Below are 20,307 nucleotides of genomic sequence, written 5' to 3'. Positions count from 1 at the left end.
TTCTATTCAGTTCTGGTCTTTTCACTGAGAAAGCTTGAAAGCCCTCATTTTGTTGAAAATCCATATTTTGCCTTGGAGCATGATACTCAGTTTTGCTGGGTAGGTGATTCGAGGTTTTAATCCTAGCTCCATTGACCTCCGGAATATCGCATTCCAAGCCCTTCGATCTCTTAATGTAGAAGCTGCCAGATCCTGGGTTATTCTGATTGGGTTTCCACAATACTCAAATTGTTTCTTTCTGGCTGCTTGCAGTATTTTCTCCTTGATCTGGGAGCTCTGGAATTTGGTGACAATATTCCTAGGAGATTTCTTTTTGGGATCTATTTGAGGAGGCGATCGATGGATTCTTTCAATTTCTATTTTGCCCCGTGGCTCTAGAATATCAGGGCAGTTCTGCTTGATAATTTCTTGAAAGATGATATCTAGGCTCTTTTTTTGATCATTGCTTTCAGGTAGTTCAATTATTTTTAAATTATCTCTCCTGGATCTATTTTCCAGGTCAGTGGTTTTTCCAATGAGATATTTCACATTGTCTTCCATTTTTTCATTCCTTTGGTTCTGTTTAATAATATCATGATTTCTCATAAAGTCACTAGCTTCCACTTGCTCCAATCTAATTTTTAAAGTAGTATTTTCTTCAGTGGTCTTTTGGACCTCCTTTTCCATTTGGCTAATTCTGCCTTTCAAGGCATTCTTCTCCTCATTGGCTTTTTGGAGCTCTTTTGCCATTTGAGTTAATCTATTTTTTAAGGTGTTGTTTTCTTCAGTGTATTTTTCAGTATTTTTTTGGGTCTCCTTTAGCAAGTCATTGACTTGTTTTTCATGGTTTTCTCGCATCCTTCTCATTTCTCTTTCCAATTTTTCCTCTACTTCTCTAACTTGCTTTTCCACATCCTTTTTGAGCTCTTCCATGGCCTGGGACCAGTTCATGTTTTTCTTGGAGGCTTTTGTTGTAGACTCTATGACTTTTTTGACTTCTTTAGGCTGTATGTTTTGTTCTTCTTTGTCACCAAAGAAAGAATCCAAATCTGATTTTAAATCTGGGTGTGCTTTCGCTGCCTGGCCATATTCCCAACCAACTAACTTGACCCTTGAGTTTTTCAGTGGGGTATGACTGCTTGTAGACTAACGAGTTCTATGTTCCACTTTTGGGGTTGAGGTGCCAGCTCTGTCACCCCAGCACTCCTCCTTCCCCAAGGACCCCCAGCCTGAAGTGGGCTTAGATCTTCAGCAGGCTCTTCACTCCTGCTCTGATCTGCCACTTCATTCCTCCCAGCAGGTGGGCCTGTGGCCAGAAGTAGCAGCAACTGTAGCTGGCCCACCTCTGCTGCCCCCGGGGCTGGAAGCTGAACCGGGAACTCCGTCCACTCCCGCAGCTTTTCCCACTAACCTTCTCCGCAGTCTTTGGTGTTTGTGGGTTGAGAAGTCTCGTAACTGCCGCAGCTCACTGAATCAGGGTGCTAGGGCATGCTCTGCCTGGTTGCTGGTCTTGTTGGTCCACGCTGGTCAGGCTGGGCTCTGCTCCACTCCGTTCCCAGCTCCCAGCTCCCAGCTCCGTGGGCCATAGACCTCACCCAGAGACCATCCAGGCTGTCCTGGTCTGGAGCCCTGCTTCCCTCTGCTGTTCTGTGGGTTCTGCCATTCTAGAATTGGTTCAGAGCCATTTTTATAGGTTTTTGGAGGGGCTTGGCAGGGAGCTAAGGCTGGTCCCTGCTTGCCAGCCGCCATCTTGGCCCCACCCCTGGTCCTTGACTCTTCTCTTTTTCCTAATTCTAATGAGACTTTGTTCTGACTTACACAAACAGCTGACTCCAAAATAACTACTATATCGATTACAAATATTTTCCTGTTACTTAAAATATAATCTATATCAACATATGGTTTTAATTGTCATGTCCAATTTCCATCAATTATTTCCTCCAAGTATTTTTTAAAGAAGAGGAGACTTCTGCATAAAATCCGTGCCTGAGCCTCTCCCAATATTTATTCCTGTACTAGTTATTTTTTTCTATGAATTTCTCCCTATCCTCTCCTTTTACCAATTCATTAAAATTAAAATGTATCAATACATATGTTTACTTAATTTGGAGGATCTTATCAAGGTTTCATCAAAATTTTCTACCTCCTGATCTTCCAAAATTATTGGTGGTGCTTTGAGGTGGTACTTTTGCATCTGTTTGGCATTCACACTAAAATACATGATAAGCTAATATCCCATTAAATAATTTTCCAATTTCTAGGAATAAATAATAACTATGCCCCTAACTCCGATATTTGTCTCTTGAGAAATGACTATGAGCCATCTTTCCATGTTGCTGCAACTTCTTTTTTTTTCTTATTGTAGCACTGCTGAATTCTTAAATTTTATTGAAGGTTCTACTACAAAGCCTTATATAGCCCTAGTATAGTGCTAGTAACAGACCAAGTTCATATTACGCAGACTGGCCTACATGAACCAAGAAAGGCATGCTATCAGTAGGATGAACAATTAGTGATAAATTTCTTGCCCATGACAATTCATTAATGAAAAACATTTTAAATTACCCTTATTTCTGTGTTTATTTGTTCAGTAATGGTGTCAAAGTAGTAGAAAATAGGGCAAAACATACAGTTTTTAGATCTCAAAAGAGAATTAATTTGCTCAATGATAGTATTCTAAATGCAAGATACAGGCCAAGAATTCATGGTGCTGAAGGAGTCAAGTCATGCAAAACTTTCAATTCTTAATGAAAAAGACTTTGGGAGGTAAGTTAGTAAAGTACACACTAAATTGCTGTCTCCCCCATATTCACCTCCAATAAAACATAAAATATCCTCCCCCCACCCCAGAACAAATCCTAGAGCAGCAGAAACCTGCATAACCCAGTGAGTACAGAAGCAGTGGATCACAGATGCTGTTGGCTGTGGGCATTTACAAGAGGGTAGAGTTCTTGGTCTTGGTTCCAGACCAGAGAGGAGAACTGAAGGAGTATCTGAAGTCAGAGGAACCATAACCTATACTGAGGGACTAGAGGTGATTACAAAAAATAAACTGCTGAAAATTAAAAACAAAATGAGCAGGCAAAGGAGAAAGAATACAACCGTAAAAATTACTATGGGAATAGTTAAGACTGGGGTTTGTATTCAGTGAAGGATACTGTAAAAAAAAAAAGTTCTCTTACCTCAAAGAGTAACATCAAATTTTCACCTGCCTTAAAATAATTCAAACAAGAACTTAAAAAAGACTTTAAAGATCAAATGAGAGAGATTGAGGAAAAAAAAAATAAATGACAACAATAAAAGAAAAACAAGAAGATTATGAAAACAAAGTCAACCAATTAAAAAAGATTAAAAATCTTAAGGACAAAAATCACTCCTTGAAAATTGGTATTGGGAAGCCATCCAGGTTAAGAGAAAGCTAGGTGTACAAAACCAGCAGAGATCCCCAGTGCCCCCAGCACAGGATGGGAGTCTGTTGAAGCTGTGGGAGGCAGCAGCACAGTCCCTGCAGCTGTGACACACCTACTCCTGAGTCTTGCAGCCGAAAGGTTTGAAACTCACCTTCTTGAACTCCATGAGATATAATAGCTAGGTAAAAGACTCTCATCCCTCCCTCCCTCCCTGACCCATAAAATATCTCAAGAAAAACCCTGGAATAGAGAAGCCAGAAGTAGGGCTTCATCAGCCAAACAGCAAGGGCTCCTGAGTCTCAGAAGGGTGAAGCCACCATGGGTCAAAACCCAGAACCCAGAAGTGCCTTTGCACAGCCGGGGAAGTGGCAGACACCAGCACAGACAATGGCTAAGATCACCGGTGGTGGAAAGGAGCCCCAGGGGAAGATTAGAATTCTTGCAGCGAGAACACCCCTCCCCCACACCTCGGGAAACCAGAGGCCATAACACAAAAAACCCAGAACTAGGCTTACAGTTCCCAGAACAAGAAATATGGGACAGAGGTCCCTGAACCCCAACAGCAGAAATATACTTTGAATCCAGGTAAAAGCTCACCAACATAAAGAACACTAAAAAAATAAACAAGGACCATTGATACTTTTTATGGAGATAGGGAAGATCAAAATACCAATTTGAACAGGACAGCATTGACACTATACCCTCATCTGAAACCTCAAAAGGAAATGTGAACTGGTCTTAGCATAAAAAGCATTCCTGGAAGAGCTAAAGGAGCATTTTAAAAACCAAATTAGGGAAGTAAAAGAAAAAAAATCGAAAAATCACTTATGCTATCAAATCATTGAAAAGCAATATTGGTGAATTGGCTAAAGAGATTCAGAATCTAAATAGAGAAAATGACACCATGAAAGAGAAAATCAACCAATTGGAAATGGAGACTCAAAAGCTAAATGAAGACAGCAATTAATTAACACTTAGAATTGAACAAGTGGATGCTAATATTGATAAGTACTCAAACAATATGTAAAGATTGAAAAAAATGAAGAAAACATGAAATATATGATTGGAAAAAACCAACTGACCTGGAAAATAGATCCAGGAGAGACAATTTAAGAATTATTGATCTACTGGAAATCCATGATGAAAAAAAGAGCCTTGACAGTATCTCCCAAGAAATTATCAAAGATAACTGCCCTGAGGTCCTAGGAGCAGACAGGAAATAGTCATTGAAAGAATCCATCAATCACCCCCTGAAAGAGGTCCCAAATTGAAAACTCCAAGAAATATTATAGCCAAATTTCAGAATTATCATGTCATGGAGAAAATACTGCAAGCAGCCTAAAATAAACAATTCAAATATTGTGGAACTACAGTCAGGATCAGGCAGGGTCTTTCAGCTTCTACATTAAATGACAGGAGAAATTGGAATATGATATTCGAAATGGCAAAAGAACTTGGACTACAACCAAGTATCAACTACCCAGCAAAACTTAGCATAATTTTTCAGGCAAGAGAATGGATATTCAATGAAATAAGGGAATTCCAGACCTTCCTGATGAAAAGGCCAGAATTCAATGGAAAATTTGATCTTCAAATACAAACCTCAAAAGAGATATAAAAAGATAAAAAGGGGGAAACCCCCCCCACAAACATTGTTAATAAGGGCAACTTTTTTACATCCTAATAAAGGATTATATCATTATATGTACATATACATATGTATATGTATATGTGCATATATACATATATATAAATAGACATATACACACATATATACACACTGTATATGTCAATCTTCATATTAGTACAGTTAGGATGACAATTGAAAGGGATACTCATAGACTGGGGGTGTCAGTATAAAATAACCAATATAATGATAAAAAATATAATTAAGGGATATAAAGGGATGGTTCTGGGAGAAGAGGTAAGGAGGTAGTACAAAAGGGTAAACTACATCACATAAAGAGGCACAAAAATATATTGTAGTAGTGGGAAAGAAGGGGGGAGAAGAGTAGTATATGAGCTGCACTCTCATCAGATTTGGTTTAAGAGGAGAATAACATACTCTGATAAGTATAGAAATCAAACTTGTCCTACAGGCAGTAGAAGGGGAAAGGGGAAAGAAAAGAGGGTATGATCAGAAGGGAGGGAAAAAAGTAGCAAGGGGAAAAGGGTAAGATAAGGGAGGGGAATCAGGAGGTAGAGTAAAATGAGAAAACTGGAGATCAAAAGCAAAACTGTTTTGAGGAGAGGGAGGGAGAAGGGAGAAACTAAGTCATAAATGGGGGAGCAGACAGGATGGAGAAAAAGACAGAGCTTATAATCCTAATTTGAATGTAAATGGGATGGACTCTCCCATAAAACAGAGACAGGTAACAGAATTCATTAAACACCATAATCCTCCAATATGTTGTTTACAAGAAACACTTTTGAAACAGGGGGATACACACAGGGTAAAAGTCAAAGGATGGAGTAGAATATATTGTGCTTCAGCTAAAGTAAAAAAAAATAAAGCAGAAGTAGCATTCCTAATGTCAAACAAACCAAAAGCAAAGAAAGATCTAATTAAAAAAGATAAGGAAGGACACTGTATCTTGCAAAAAGGCATCATAAACAATGAAGCAATGTCATTATTTAACATATATGCACAAAGTGGCACAGCATGCAGATTCTTAGAGGAGAAGTTAAGGGAGTTACAGGAAGAAATAGACAACAAAACCATACTAGTGGTGGACCTCAACCTCCCCCTCTCTGAACTGGATAAATCTAGCCTCAAAATTAACAAGAAAGAAGTTAAGGAGATGAATAGAATTTTAGAAAAAGCAGATATGTTAGACATCTGAAAAAAATATATGGGGATACAGAGAGATATACTATTTTCTCAGCAGTACATGGTGAATACTCAAAAAATGACCGTGTACTAGGGCATAAAACCTCACAATTCAGTGCAGAAGAGAAGAAATAATTAATGCATCCTTCTCAGATCATAACTCAATAAAATTATTTGTAACAAAAGACCATGAAAAGATAAACTAAAAATTAATTAGAAACTAAGTAATCTAATAATAAAGAATGAGTGTGCCAAAGAACAAATCATAGAAACAATTAATAACTTCACTCAAGAGAATGCCAAATATAAGACAACATACCAAAACTTATGGGATTCATCAAAAGCAGTTCTTAGGGGAAGTTTTATATCTCTAAATGCTTACATGAATAAAATAGATAAAAGGAGATCAATAAAATGCGTATGCAACTGAAAAAACAAGCAAAAGAACGAATGGAAAATCCCCAATTAGACAACAAATTAAAACACTGAAATCAAAAAGGAGAGATTGATAAAATTGAAATCAAGAAAACTACTGAACTAATAAATAAAACTAAGAGCCTGTTTTATGAATAAAATACAATAAAACTGATAAACACTCGGTCAATTTTATTAAAAAGAAAAACGAAGAAAACCAAATTGCCAGTATCAAAAATGAAATGGGTAAGTTCACCCCCAATCAAGAGGAAATTAAAACAATAATTAGGAATTATTTTGCCCAATTGTATGCCCATTAATTTGACAACCTTATGGAAATGAAAGAATATTTACAAAAATATAGATTGCCTAGATTAAGAGAAGAGGATGCAAAATATTTAAATAACCCCATCTCAGAAAAAGAAATTGAGCAAGCCATCAATGAATTCCCTAGGAAAAATCTCCAAGGCCAGACAATTTTACATCTGAATTCTATCAAAAATTTAAAGAACAACTAATTCCCATAATTTATAGATTATTTGGGAAAATAGGTGAGGAAAGAGTCCTGCAAAATTAGGGTTTTTTTTTGCTTTTTGGCCGGGCAATTGGGGTTAAGTGACTTGCCCAAGGTAACACAGCTAGTACGTGTCAAGTGTCTGAGGCCGGATTTGAACTCAGGTCCTCCTGACTCCCAGGCCAGTGCTCTACTTACTGTGCCACCTAGCTGCCCCCACAAAATTATTTTTTATGACACAAATGTGGTACTAATACCTAAACCAGGGAGAGTCAAAACAGAGAAAGAAATTCATAGAGTAATTTCCCTAATGAATATTGATGCAAAAAATTTTAATTAAAATATTAACAAAAAGATTGCAGCAACTTATCAGCAGAAAGATACACTATGACCAATAGGATTTATTGCAGGAATTCAAGGCTGGTTCAATATTTGGGCAAATATTGGCATAATTGATCATATCAACAACAAAACTAGCAGAAAGTATATGTTATCTCAACAGTTACAGAAAAAGTTTTTAACAAATTACAACACCAATTGCTATTAAAACAGTAGAAAGCAGAGGAATAAATGGAGGCTTCCTTAAAATTATAAATAACATCTAGCTAAAACCAAGAGCAAGCATTATGTGTAAAAGGCATAAGGTAGATGTGTTCCAGATAAGATCCAGGGTGAAACAAACATGTCGATTATTCCTCCTATTATTCGATTTCGTACTAGAAAGTTTAGCTTTAGCATTAAGAGAAGAAAATTTGAAGGAATTAGAAGAGGCAAAGAAGAAACTAAATTATAACTTTTTGAAGATGATATGGTGATCTACTTAGAGAATCCTAGAGGATCAAATAAAAAACTATTTGAAATAAAAAAAAATTAGTTAAGTTGCAAGACATAATATGAACACATATAAATCCTCAGCATTATTATATATAACTAACAAATCCCAACAGCTAGAGATAGAAAGAGAAATTCCGCTTAAAGTTACTGTAGGCACTACTTGTCCCTGCCAAGACAAACCCTGGACCTATATGAACACAATTATGCAACACTTCTCATGCAAATAAAGTCATATTTAAATAAATGGAATAACATCACTTGGTCATGGTTAGCCTGAGCTAATAAAATAAAGATGACAATTTTACCTAAATTAATTTGCTTATTCAGTGCCAGACCAATCCAACAACCTAAAAATTATTTAATAGAGCTGGACAAAATAATAACAAAATTCATCTGGAAGAACCAAAGATCCAGAATATCAAGGGAATTAATGAAAAGAAACTCTAGGGAAGGTGGCCTATCCATACCAGATATCAAACTGTAGTATAAAGTAGCAGTCATCAAAACCACCTGATACTGGCTAAGAAACAGAGCGGTGGATAAGTGGAATAGGTTAGGTACACCAGAATCAGTAGTCAATGACTATAGCAATCTATTCTTTTTTTTATTTTTGTTTTTAGTTTATAACAGATGGTTCTTCATAATTTTGAGTTCCAGATTTTCTCCCCTCCCTCCCCTCTCCCTACCCAAGATGGCATGGAACCTCATATAACTACCACGTATAACTTCGTATTGAATTAATTTATACACTAGTCAAGTTGCGGAGAAGAATTATGACCAACAGAATGAATCATGAGGAAGAAGAAACAGAACCAAAAAAAAAACCCAAAAACAAAAACAAAAGAGAGGAGAAAAAGGCGAGAATGAAGTGTGCCTCAATCTGCATTCAAACTTCATAGTTCTTTCTCTGGATGTAGATAACATTCTCCATCGTGAGTCCTTTGGAGTTGTCCTTGCACCTTGCGTTGCTGAGAAGAGTGAAGTCTGTCAGGGTTGGTCCTCATGGAATCCATATATCTGTGGTTGTGTACAATGTTCTCCTGGCTCTGCTGCACTCACTCAGCATTATGTCGTGTAGGTTTTTCCAGATTGTTACGAAGTCCGTATCATCCCCATTTCTTCTGGCACAATAGTATTCCATTACCTTCATATACCACAGCTTGTTCAGCCATTCCCCAATTGATGGGCATCCCTTTGATTTCCAATTCTTGGCTACCACAAAAAGAGCCACTATGAATATTTTTATACATATGGGTCCTTTTCTTGCTTGTGTGATTTCTTTGGGATACAACCCTAGAAGTGGTATTGCTGGGTCAAAGTGTATGAACATTCCTGTAGCCCCTTGGGCATAGCTCCAAATTACTCTCCAAAATGGCTGGATCATCTCACAACTCCACCAGCAATGTAACAGTGTTTTAATTTTCCCACATCCTCTCCAGCATTTATCATTTTCCTGTTTTGTTATTTTAGCTAATCTGACAGGAGACATGTGGTATCTAAGAGTTGTTTTGATTTGCATTTGTTTAATCAGTAGTGATCCAGAGCATTTTTTCATATGCCTATAGAGAGATTTAGTTTCTTCCTCTGAAAACTCCTGTTCATATCCTTTGACCATTTCTCAATTGGAGAATGGCTTGTATTCCTATATATTTGGCTCAGTTCCCTGTATATTTTAGAAATGAGATCTCATATAACTACCATGTATAACTTCACATTGAATTAATTTATACACTAGTCAGGTTGTGGAGAAGAATTATGACCAATGGAATGAATCATGAGAAAGAAGAGACAGAACCAAAAAAAAAAACTGAAAACAAAAACAAAAGAGAAGAAAGAAGGCGAGCATGTAGTGTGCCTCAATCTGCATTCAAACTTCACAGTTCTTTCACTGGATGAATATAGCATTCTCCTTCCTGACTCCCCTGGAATTGTCCTTGCACCTTGCATTGCTGAGAAGAGTGAAGTCTGTCAGGGTTGGTCCTCATGGAATCCATATATCTGTGGTTGTGTACAATGTTTTCCTGGCTCTGCTCCACTCACTCAGCATTATGTTGTGTAGGTTTTTCCAAGTTGTAAGAAGTCCGTAATATCCCCATTTCTTATGGCACAATAGTATTCCATTACCTTCATATACCACAGCTTGTTCAGCCATTCCCCAATTGATGGGCATCCTTTTGATTTCCAATTCTTGGCTACCACAAACAGAGCCACTATAAATATCTTTGTATATATGGGTCCCTTTCCCTCTTGTGTGATTTCTTTGGGATACAACCCGAGAAGCGGTATTGCTGGGTCAAAGGGTATGAACATCCCTATGTCTCTTTGGGCATAGTTCCAAATTACTTTCCAAAATGGCTGGATCATCTCACAACTCCACCAGCAATGTAACAATGTTCCAATTTTCCCACATCTTTTCCAGCATTTATCATCCTCCTGCTTTGTTATTTTAGCCAATCTTACAGGAGAGATGTGGTATCTCAGAGTGGTTTTAATTTGCATTTCTCTAATCAGTAGTGATCTAGAGCATTTTTTCATATGCCTATAGATATCTTTAATTTCTTCCTCTGAAAACTGCCTGTTCATATCCTTTGACCATTTCTCAACTTGGGAATGGCTTGTATTCCTATATATTTGGCTCAGTTCCCTGTATATTTTAGAAATGAGGCCTTTATCAGAGATACTAGTTGCAAAGATTTTCTCCCAATTTTCTGCTTCCCTCCTAATTTTTGTTGCATTGGCTTTTTTTGTACAAAAACTTTTCAATTTAACATAATGCAAATTATCCATTTTGCATTTTGTAATGCTCTCTATCTCTTGTTGGGTCATGAATTCTTTTCTTTTCCATAAATCTGATAAGTGAACTAATCCTGGCTCTCCCAAATTACTTTTAGTATCAGCTTTTACTCCTAGATCATGAACCCATTTTGACTTTATTCTGTTATATGGTAGTTATATGAGATTCCATGCCATCTTCGGGAGGGAGGGGGGAGGGAGGGGAGAAAATCTGGAACTCAAAATTATGTAAAACCATGTGTGGTAAACTAAAAATAAAAAAAAAAATTCTATTGTTGTTTAATATTTTATTCCTATATCACACACTGTATAGACACACACACATATATATATATGTACATGTATATATACACACATATCTACACACATGTGTGTATACACACATGTATATACACACCCATGCGTGTATATATGTATACATATCTGTATGTATACTATATATACACACTCTCTCTCTCTCTCTCTCCTTCTCTCTCTCTCTCTCTCTCTCTCACACACACACACACACACACACACACACACACACACACACACATATAAAAGAAATGAGGCCTTTATCAGACATACTAGTTGTAAAGATTTTCTCCCAATTTTCTGCTTCCCTCTTAATTTTTGTTGCATGGGCTATTTTATACAAAAACATTTCAATTTAACATAATCCAAATTATCCATTTTGCGTTTTGTAATGCTCTTTATCTCTTGTTGGGTCATGAGTTCTTTTCTTTTCATAAATCTGATAAGTAAACTATTCCTTGCTTTCCCAAATTACTTATAGTATCAGCCTTTACTACTAAATCATGAACCCATTTTGGCTTTATTTTGGTATATGGTATAAGATATTGGTCTGTGCCCAGTTTCTGCCCAACTATTTTCCAATTTTCCCAACAGGTTTTGTGAAATAGTGAATTATTAGCCCAGAAGCTGGCCTCCTTGGGTTTATCAAAGAGTAGATTGCTATATTTGCTGACTTCTCCATCTTGTATTCCTATCCTATTCCACTGATCCACACCTCTATTTCTGAGCCAGTGCCAGGTAGTTTTGGTGACTACTGCTCTGTAGTACAGTTTAATATCTGGTATGGCTAGGATACTTTCTCCAGCATGTCTTTTCATTAATACCCTAGATATTCTAGACCTCTTATTTTTCCAGATGAATTTTGTTATAATTTTGTCCAGTTCAGTAAAATAATTTTTTGGTAGTTACATTGGTATGGCACTGAATAGATAGATTAATTTAGATAAAATTATCATTTTCATTATATTAGCTTAGCCTAATCATGAGCAACTGATATTTTTCCATTTATTTAGATCTGACTTTATTCGCATGAAAAGTGTTTCATAGTGATCTTCATATAGGCCTGGGTTTGTCCTGGCAAATAGATTCCCAAATATTTTATAGTGTCTACAGTCACTTTGAATGGAATTTCTCTTTCTATCTCTTGCTGTTGGGCTTTGTCAGTAATATATAGGAATGCTGAGGATTTATGTGGGTTTATTTTATATCCTGCAACTTGGTTAAAGTTGTTTTTTATTTCAAATAGTTTTTTACTTGATTCTCTAGGATTCTCTAAATAAATCATCATATCACCTGCAAAAAGTGATAACTTAGTTTCTTCTTTTCCTATTCTAATTCCTTCAATTTCTTTTTCTTCTCTTATTGCTACAGCTAACATTTCTAGTAGCAAATTGAGTAGTAGGGGTGATAATGGACATCCTTGTGTCACCCCTGATCTTATTGGGAATGCATCTAGCTTATCCCCATTACAAATACTGCTTGTTGATGGTTTTAGGTAGATGCTATTTATAATTTTAAGGAAGGTTCCATTTATTCCTATGCTTTCTAATGTTTTTAATAGGAATGGCTTTTGTACTTTGTCAAAGTCTTTTTCTGCGTCTGTTGAGATGATCATATGGTTTCTGCTAGTTTTGTTGTTGATATGGTCAGTTATGCTAATAGATTTCCTAATATTGAACCAGCCTTGGATTCCTGGAATAAATCCTACCTGGTCATAGTGTATTATTCTTGTGATGAGTTGCTGCAATCTTTTTGCTAATATTTTATTTAAAATTTTTGCATTGATATTCATTAGAGAAATTGGTCTATAATTTTCTTTCTCTGTTTTGACTCTACCTGGGTTGGGTATTAGTACCATATTTGTGTCATAAAAAGAATTTGGTAGGACTCCTTCTTCACTTATTTTCCCAAATGGTCCACAAAGTATTGGAATTAGTTGTTCTTTAAATGTTTGATAAAATTCACATTTAAAATCAACTGGCCATGGAGATTTTTTCCTAGGGAGTTCATTGATGGCATGCTCAATTTCTTTTTCTGAGATGGGGTTATTTAGAAATTTTACTTCCTTTTCCGTTAACCTGGGCAGTTTATGTTTTTGGAGATATTCATTCATATCTCAAAGGTTGTCACATTTATGGACATACAATTGGGCAAAATAATTCCTAATTATTGTTTTGATTTCCTCTTCATTAGAGGTGAACTCACCCTTTTCATTTTTGATACGGGTAACTTGATTTTCTTCTTTCTTTTTTTTAATCAAATTGACCAAAAGTTTATCAATTTTACTGTTTTTTCATAAAACCAGCTCTTTGTTTTATTTATTAATTGAATAGTTTTCTTCGTTTCAATTTTACTAATCTCTCCTTTGATTTTCATTACTTCTAATTTGGTATTTAATGGGACTTTTTCAAATTGGTCTTTTTCTAGCTTTTTCAGCTGTATGCCCAGATCATTAATCTCCTTTTCCCCTATTTTATTCATGTAAGTATTTAGGGATATAAAACTTCCCCGAAGAACTGCTTTTTCTGTATCCCATAAGTTTTGGTATGTTGTTTCATTATTATCATTCTCTTGAATGAAGTTAGTAATTGTTTCTCTGATTTGTTCTTTGGCCCACTCATTCTTTAGAATTAGATTATTTAGTTTCCAATTAATTTTTAGCTTATTTTTCCATGGTTCTGTGTTACAAATGATTCTTATTGCATCATGATCTGAAAAGTGTGCTTTGACTACTTCTGCCTTTCTGCACCGGATTGTGAGGTTTTTATGCCCTAGTACATGCTCAGTTTTTGAGTATGTGCCATGTACCGCTCAGAAGAAAGTATATTCCTTTTTATCCCCATTCGGTTTTCTCCAGAGGTCTATCATATCTCCCTTTTCTAAAATTCTGTTTACCTCCTTAACTTCTTTCTTATTTATTTTGAGGTTAGATTTCTCAAATTCAGGAAAGGGGAGTTTGAGGTCTCCCAATATTATAGCTTTACTGTCTATTTCTTCCTGTAACTCCCTTAACCTCTCCTCTAAGAATTTGTATGCCTTACCACTTGATGCACATATGTTACCAATGATATTGCTTCCTTGTATATGGTGCCTTTTAGCAGGATATTATGTCCTTCCTTATCTCTTTTAATTAAATCTATCTTTACTTTTTCTTTGCTGAGATTAGAATTGCTACACCTGCTTTTTTTAACTTTAGCTGAGGCACAATATATTTTGCTCCAGACTTTTTCCTTTACCCTGTGTGTATCCCCCTGTTTCAAATGTGTTTCTTGTAAACAGCATATTGTAGGATTATGGTTTTTAATCCATTCTGCTATCTGCTTCTGCCATATGACAGTGTTCATCCCATTCACATTCAGAGTTATGATTTGTATCTGTGTCTTTTTCTCCATCCTATTTCCTCCTGTTTATGCTTTTATTTCTCCCCTTCCCCTTCTCCTCCTCAACACAATTTTGCTTTTGACCACCACCTTCCTCAGTTTACCCTCCCCCTTTATTCCCCTCCCTCTTTATTCTCCTCCCTTATCTTACCGTTTTCCACTTGCTACCTCTCCCCTCCCTTCTGACCACCCCCCTCCCTTTACCCCTCCTTCCCCTCCTACTTCCCATAGGACAAATTAGATTTCTAAACTTATCAGGGTATGTTATTCCCTTCTTGAACCAGATCAGATGACAGTAAAGCTCAAATACTGCTGTTCTTCCTCCCTTTTTCCCTCTACTAAAATATGTTTTTGTGCCACTTCATTTGATGTAATTTACCCTTTTCTACATCCTCCTTACCTCTTCTCTCATAGCCCTCCCTTTACATCTCTTACTTATGTTTTTTTTTCTCTTTACATCAGTTAATTTATACAGGCATTCACAATCTATGTATATCCCTTTCAATTGTCACAATAGCTGTATCATTCTGAGGACTGACATATATATGTATATATATAAAACATACATAAGATGATATAACCCCACATAAAATTGCAAACAACCTGCCCTTATTGGTTAATAAGGTTTGTGTCATTTTTACCCCTGGTTATCTTTTTATGTCTCTCTTGAGTATTGTATTTGGAGATCAAGTTTTCCATTGAGTTCTGGCCTTTTCATCAGAAAGGTCTGGAATTCCCTTATTTCATTGAATGTCCATCTCCTTGACAGAAAAATTATGCTTACTTTTTCTGGGTAGTTGTTCCTTGGTTGTAGTCCCAGCTCCTTTGCCCTTTGAAATATCATATTCCAATTTCTCCTGTCTTTTAATGTGGAAGCTGAGAGATCCTGCATGATCCTGACTGTAGTTCCACGATATGTGAATTTCTTCTTTTTGGCTGCTTGCAGTATTTTCTCCTTGAGTTTATAGTTCTGAAATTTGACTATAATATTTCTTGGTGTTTTCAGTTTGGGATCTCTTTCAGGGGGTGATCGGTGAATTCTTTCAATGACTATTTTGCCCTCTGGCTCTAGGACCTCTGGGCAGTTGTTTTTGATAATTTCTTCAAAGATACTGTCAAGGCTCCTTTTTTCATCATGAATTTCTGGTACACGAATATCTCTTAAATTGTCTCTCCTGGATCTATTTTCCAGGTCAGTTGTTTTCCCAATCAGATATTGCACATTATTTTCTTTTTTTTTTCATTTTTAACGTTTTGCTTTACTACTTCTTGGTTCCTCATAGATTCATTAGCTTCCACTTGCTCAACTCTAGTTTTTTTTTTCTTTTTTTTCTTTTTTTTTCTTTTTTTTTTAATTTAAATTTATTTATTTCACATGTATAGTTTTCAGCATTGATTTTCACAATAGTTTGAATTACAAATTTTCTCCCCATTTCTACCCTCCCCCCACTCCAAGATGGCGTATATTCTGGTTGCCCTGTTCCCCAGTCAGCCCTCCCCTCTATCACCCCCCTCCCCTCTCATCTCCTTTTGCCTTCCTTTCTTGTAGGGCAAGATAAATTTCTACGCCCCATTGCCTGTGTATCTTATTTTTTAATTGCATGCAAAAACTTTTTTTTTGTTTGTTTTTGAACATCTGATTTTAAAACTTTGAGTTCCAAATTCTCTCCCCTCTCCCCTTCCCACCCACCCTCCCTAAGAAGTCGAGCAATTCAACCTAGGCCACACATGTGTATCATTATGTATAACCCTTCCATAATACTCATGTTGTGAAAGACTAACTACATTTTGCTCCTTCCCAACCCATCCCACTTTATTGAATTTTCTCCCTTGACCCTGTCCCCTTTCCAAAGTGTTTGTTTTTGATTACCTTCACCCCCACCTGCCCTCCCCTCCATCATCCCCCCCCTTTTATTTTTTTTTCTACCTCCCTCTTCTTTCCTGTGGGGTAAGATACACAACTGTGTATGTATGGTATTCCCTCCTCAGGCCAAATCTGATGAGCTCAAGGTTAACTCATTCCCCCCTCACATGCCCTCTCCCCTCCTCCCACAGAACTGCTTCCTCTTGCCACCTTTATGTGAGATAATCCACCCCATTCTATCGCTCCCTATCTCCCTCTCTCAGTATGATGCTCTCTCATCCCTTAATTTCATTTTATTTCTTTTAGATATCTTCCCTTCATCTTCAACTCACCCTGTGTCACACATATATATATACACATAGATATATACATACATACATATTCACTTATATATATATATATATACATAATATATACATACATATATATATACACATATATATGTATGTATATATATATATATATATATATATATATATATATATATATATATATATATATATATATATATATATATATGCATATTCACTTCAGCTACCCTAATACTGAGGTCTCATGAATCATCCATGTCCTCTTTCCATGTAGGAATGTAAACAAAACAGTTCAACTTTAGTAAGTACCTTGCAATTTCTGTTTCTTGATTACCTTTTCATGCTTCTCTTGATTCTTATGTTTGAAAGTCAAATTTTCTATTCAGTTCTGCTCTTTTCACTGAGAAAGCTTGAAAGTCCTCTATTTTATTGAAAATCCATATTTTGCCTTGGAGCATAATACTCAGTTTTGCTGGGTAGGTGATTCGAGGTTTTAATCCTAGCTCCATTGACCTCCGGAATATCGCATTCCAAGCCCTTCGATCTCTTAATGTAGAAGCTGCCAGATCCTGGGTTATTCTGATTGGGTTTCCACAATACTCAAATTGTTTCTTTCTGGCTGCTTGCAGTATTTTCTCCTTGATCTGGGAGCTCTCGAATTTGGCGACAATATTCCTAGGAGATTTCTTTTTGGGATCTATTTGAGGAGGCGATCGATGGATTCTTTCAATTTCTATTTTGCCCCATGGCTCTAGAATATCGGGGCAGTTCTCCTTCATAATTTCTTGAAAGATGATATCTAGGCTCTTTTTTTGATCATGGCTTTCAGGTAGTCCAATTATTTTTAAATTATCTCTCCTGGATCTATTTTCCAGGTCAGTGGTTTTTCCAAGAAGATATTTCACATTATCTTCCATTTTTTCATTCCTTTGGTTCTGTTTTATAATATCCTGGTTTCTCATAAAGTCACTAGCTTCCACTTGCTCCAATCTAATTTTTAAAGTAGTATTTTCTTCAGTGGTCTTTTGGACCTCCTTTTCCATTTGGCTAATTCTGCCTTTCAAGGCATTCTTCTCCTCATTGGCTTTTTGGAGCTCTTTTGCCATTTGAGTTAGTCTGTTTTTTAAGGTGTTGTTTTCTTCAGTGTATTTTTCAGTATTTTTTTGGGTCTCCTTTAGCAAGTCATTGACTTGTTTTTCATGGTTTTCTCGCATCCTTCTCATTTCTCTTCCCAATTTTTCCTCTACTTCTCTAACTTGCTTTTCCAAATCCTTTTTCAGCTCTTCCATGGCCTGGGACCAGTTCGTGTTTTTCTTGGAGGTATCTGTTGTAGGCTCTTTGACTTTATTAATTTCTTCTGTCTGTATGTTTTGGTCTTCTTTGTCAGCAAAGAAAGAATGCAGAGTCTGAGACTGAATCTCGGTGCGTTTTCGCTGCCTGGCCATAATCCCAGCCAACTAACTTGACCTTTGAGTTTTTCAGTGGGATATGACTGCTTGTAGACTACAGAGTTCTATGTTCCACGTTTGGGGGGGGAGGTGCCAGCTCTGCTGCACCAGCACTGCTCCTTCCTCAAGGACCCCCAACCCGAACCGGGGTCAGATCTTCGGCAGGCTGTGCACCCCTGCTCTGATCCGCCACTTAATTCCTCCCACCAGGTGGGCCTGGAGCCGGAAGCAGCAGCACCCATAGCTGCCCCACCTCCGCTGCCCCCGGGGCTGGAAGCCGAACCGCGAACTCCTTCCACTCCCGCAGGTTTTCCCACTAACCTTCTCAGCAGTCTTTGGTGTTTGTGGGTTGAGAAGTCTCGTAACTGCCGCAGCTCACTGAGTCAGGGCGCTAGGGCCCCCTCAGCCCGGCTTCTGGTCTGGATGGTCCAAGTCGCTCAGGCTGGGCTCTGCTCCACTCCGTTCCCAGCTCCCAGCTCCGTGCAGGATAGACCTCACCCAGAGACCATCCAGGCTGTCCTGGTCTGGAGCCCTGCTTCCCTCTGCTGTTCTGTGGGTTCTGCCATTCTAGAATTGGTTCAGAGCCATTTTTTATAGGTTTTTGGAGGGGCTCGGCAGGGAGCTCAGGCTGGTCCCTGCTTTCCAGCCGCCATCTTGGCTCCTCAACTCTAGTTTTTAATGAGTTAGTGTTTTCATTTTGCTTTTCAGTCTCCTTTTCCAGTTGGTTGATTTTACCTCTCAGGGTGTCATTCTCTCTATTTAGATTCTTAATCTCCATGGCCATTTTGCCAATCTTATTCTTTAGGGACTTTTCCATTTTTTCCATGTTTTCTTTTACCTCCCTAATTAGGTTTTTAAAATCCTCTTTTAGCTCTTCCAGCAATGCTTTTTGTGTTGGAGACAGTTCACACTAGCTTTTGAAGTATCAGATCAATCTGTAGTGGCACTGCTGTCCCCTTCCCAATTGGTATTTTGATCATTCCTTTCTCCATAAAACGTATCTATTCTCCTCAGTTTTTTTGTGTACTTCTTCATGTTGGTTTGCCTTTTCCTGGCTTTACAACAAATATCTGCCTTTGGGACTTAGGGTTCTCTGTCCCAGCTTTCTTATTCTGGGGATTGTGAGTCTAGAATTATAGCCTTCAGTTTCCTGAGGTGTGGGGGAGGGGTCTGGCTCCCTGACTTCTCACTCCCTATGGGTGCTCTCCAGCAGTGTTGCTCTTCAGCAATGGTCTCAGCTGTTTGTTGTTTGAGCTGATGTCTGGCACTTCCGCTGGAGAAGCAAGATTATGTCTGGGCTCTTGATATTACCCCTGCCTACTCTGCCCCTCTGGGACTAATGAGCTTCTAGTATTTGACCACTGAAGCCCCACTTCTTTCTCCTCTCTTCTAGAATTCTTTTTTTTCCCCCAAGGAATTCTCTGGGTGAGGCGGGGAGGGATTAGAGCCGATTACCTCGCCATTATGTCTCCCAGAAGTTCGAGAACCTGAGTTTCATCCTTTCAGGCTGCAAGCCTCAGGAGTAGGTGTTTTCACTGCCAGTGGCATTGCGCTGCCTCTCCTCGCTTCCACAGACTGCTGTCCTGTGTTGGGAGGCCTGGGGATCTCCGCCAGTTTCGAGCGCCCAGCTTTCTCTCAGTCTGTCTCCCACATGGATTTCCTGGCCGACCGCTTCCGCTTTGGTCTGAAGTAGCTCCCCACGCCAAGACTTCTCCGAGCCTACAGATTCGAGCCTTCGGACTTTCAGACTCTCCCAGCTCGGAAATTTGCCCCACTCAGACTGCTCGCAGTTTCTAATTCTCTCAAATCTGCTCAAATTCACTTTTTTACAAGAATCTGACAGACCTTGTGAGAGAGCCCCAGTAGGACGCTGTTTTCATTTGGCCATCTTGGCTCCTCCCCCCCCCCCCCCACAATCTATTCTTTGATAAACCTGAAGAATACAGCTTCTGGGCTAAGAATTCACTATTCCACAAAAACTCCTGGGAAAATTGAAAAGTGGTATGGCCGAAACTGGACATAAACCATTATCTTGCACTGTATACCAAAATAAAGCCAAAATGTGTTCATGATTTAGAAACAAAGGCTGATACTACAAACAAGTTGAGAGAGCATGGAATAGTTTACCTATAAGATTTATGGGAAAGGGAAGAATTCATGACTCAAGAAGAGATAGAGAGCATTACAAAATGAAAAAGGGATAACTTTGATTATGTTAAATTGAAAAGTTTTTGCA

Source organism: Trichosurus vulpecula, chromosome 4, assembly GCF_011100635.1.
Source record: "Trichosurus vulpecula isolate mTriVul1 chromosome 4, mTriVul1.pri, whole genome shotgun sequence".
In the NCBI taxonomy this organism is placed as follows: Eukaryota; Metazoa; Chordata; class Mammalia; order Diprotodontia; family Phalangeridae; genus Trichosurus; species Trichosurus vulpecula.
This window is presented reverse-complemented; position numbering follows the sequence as displayed.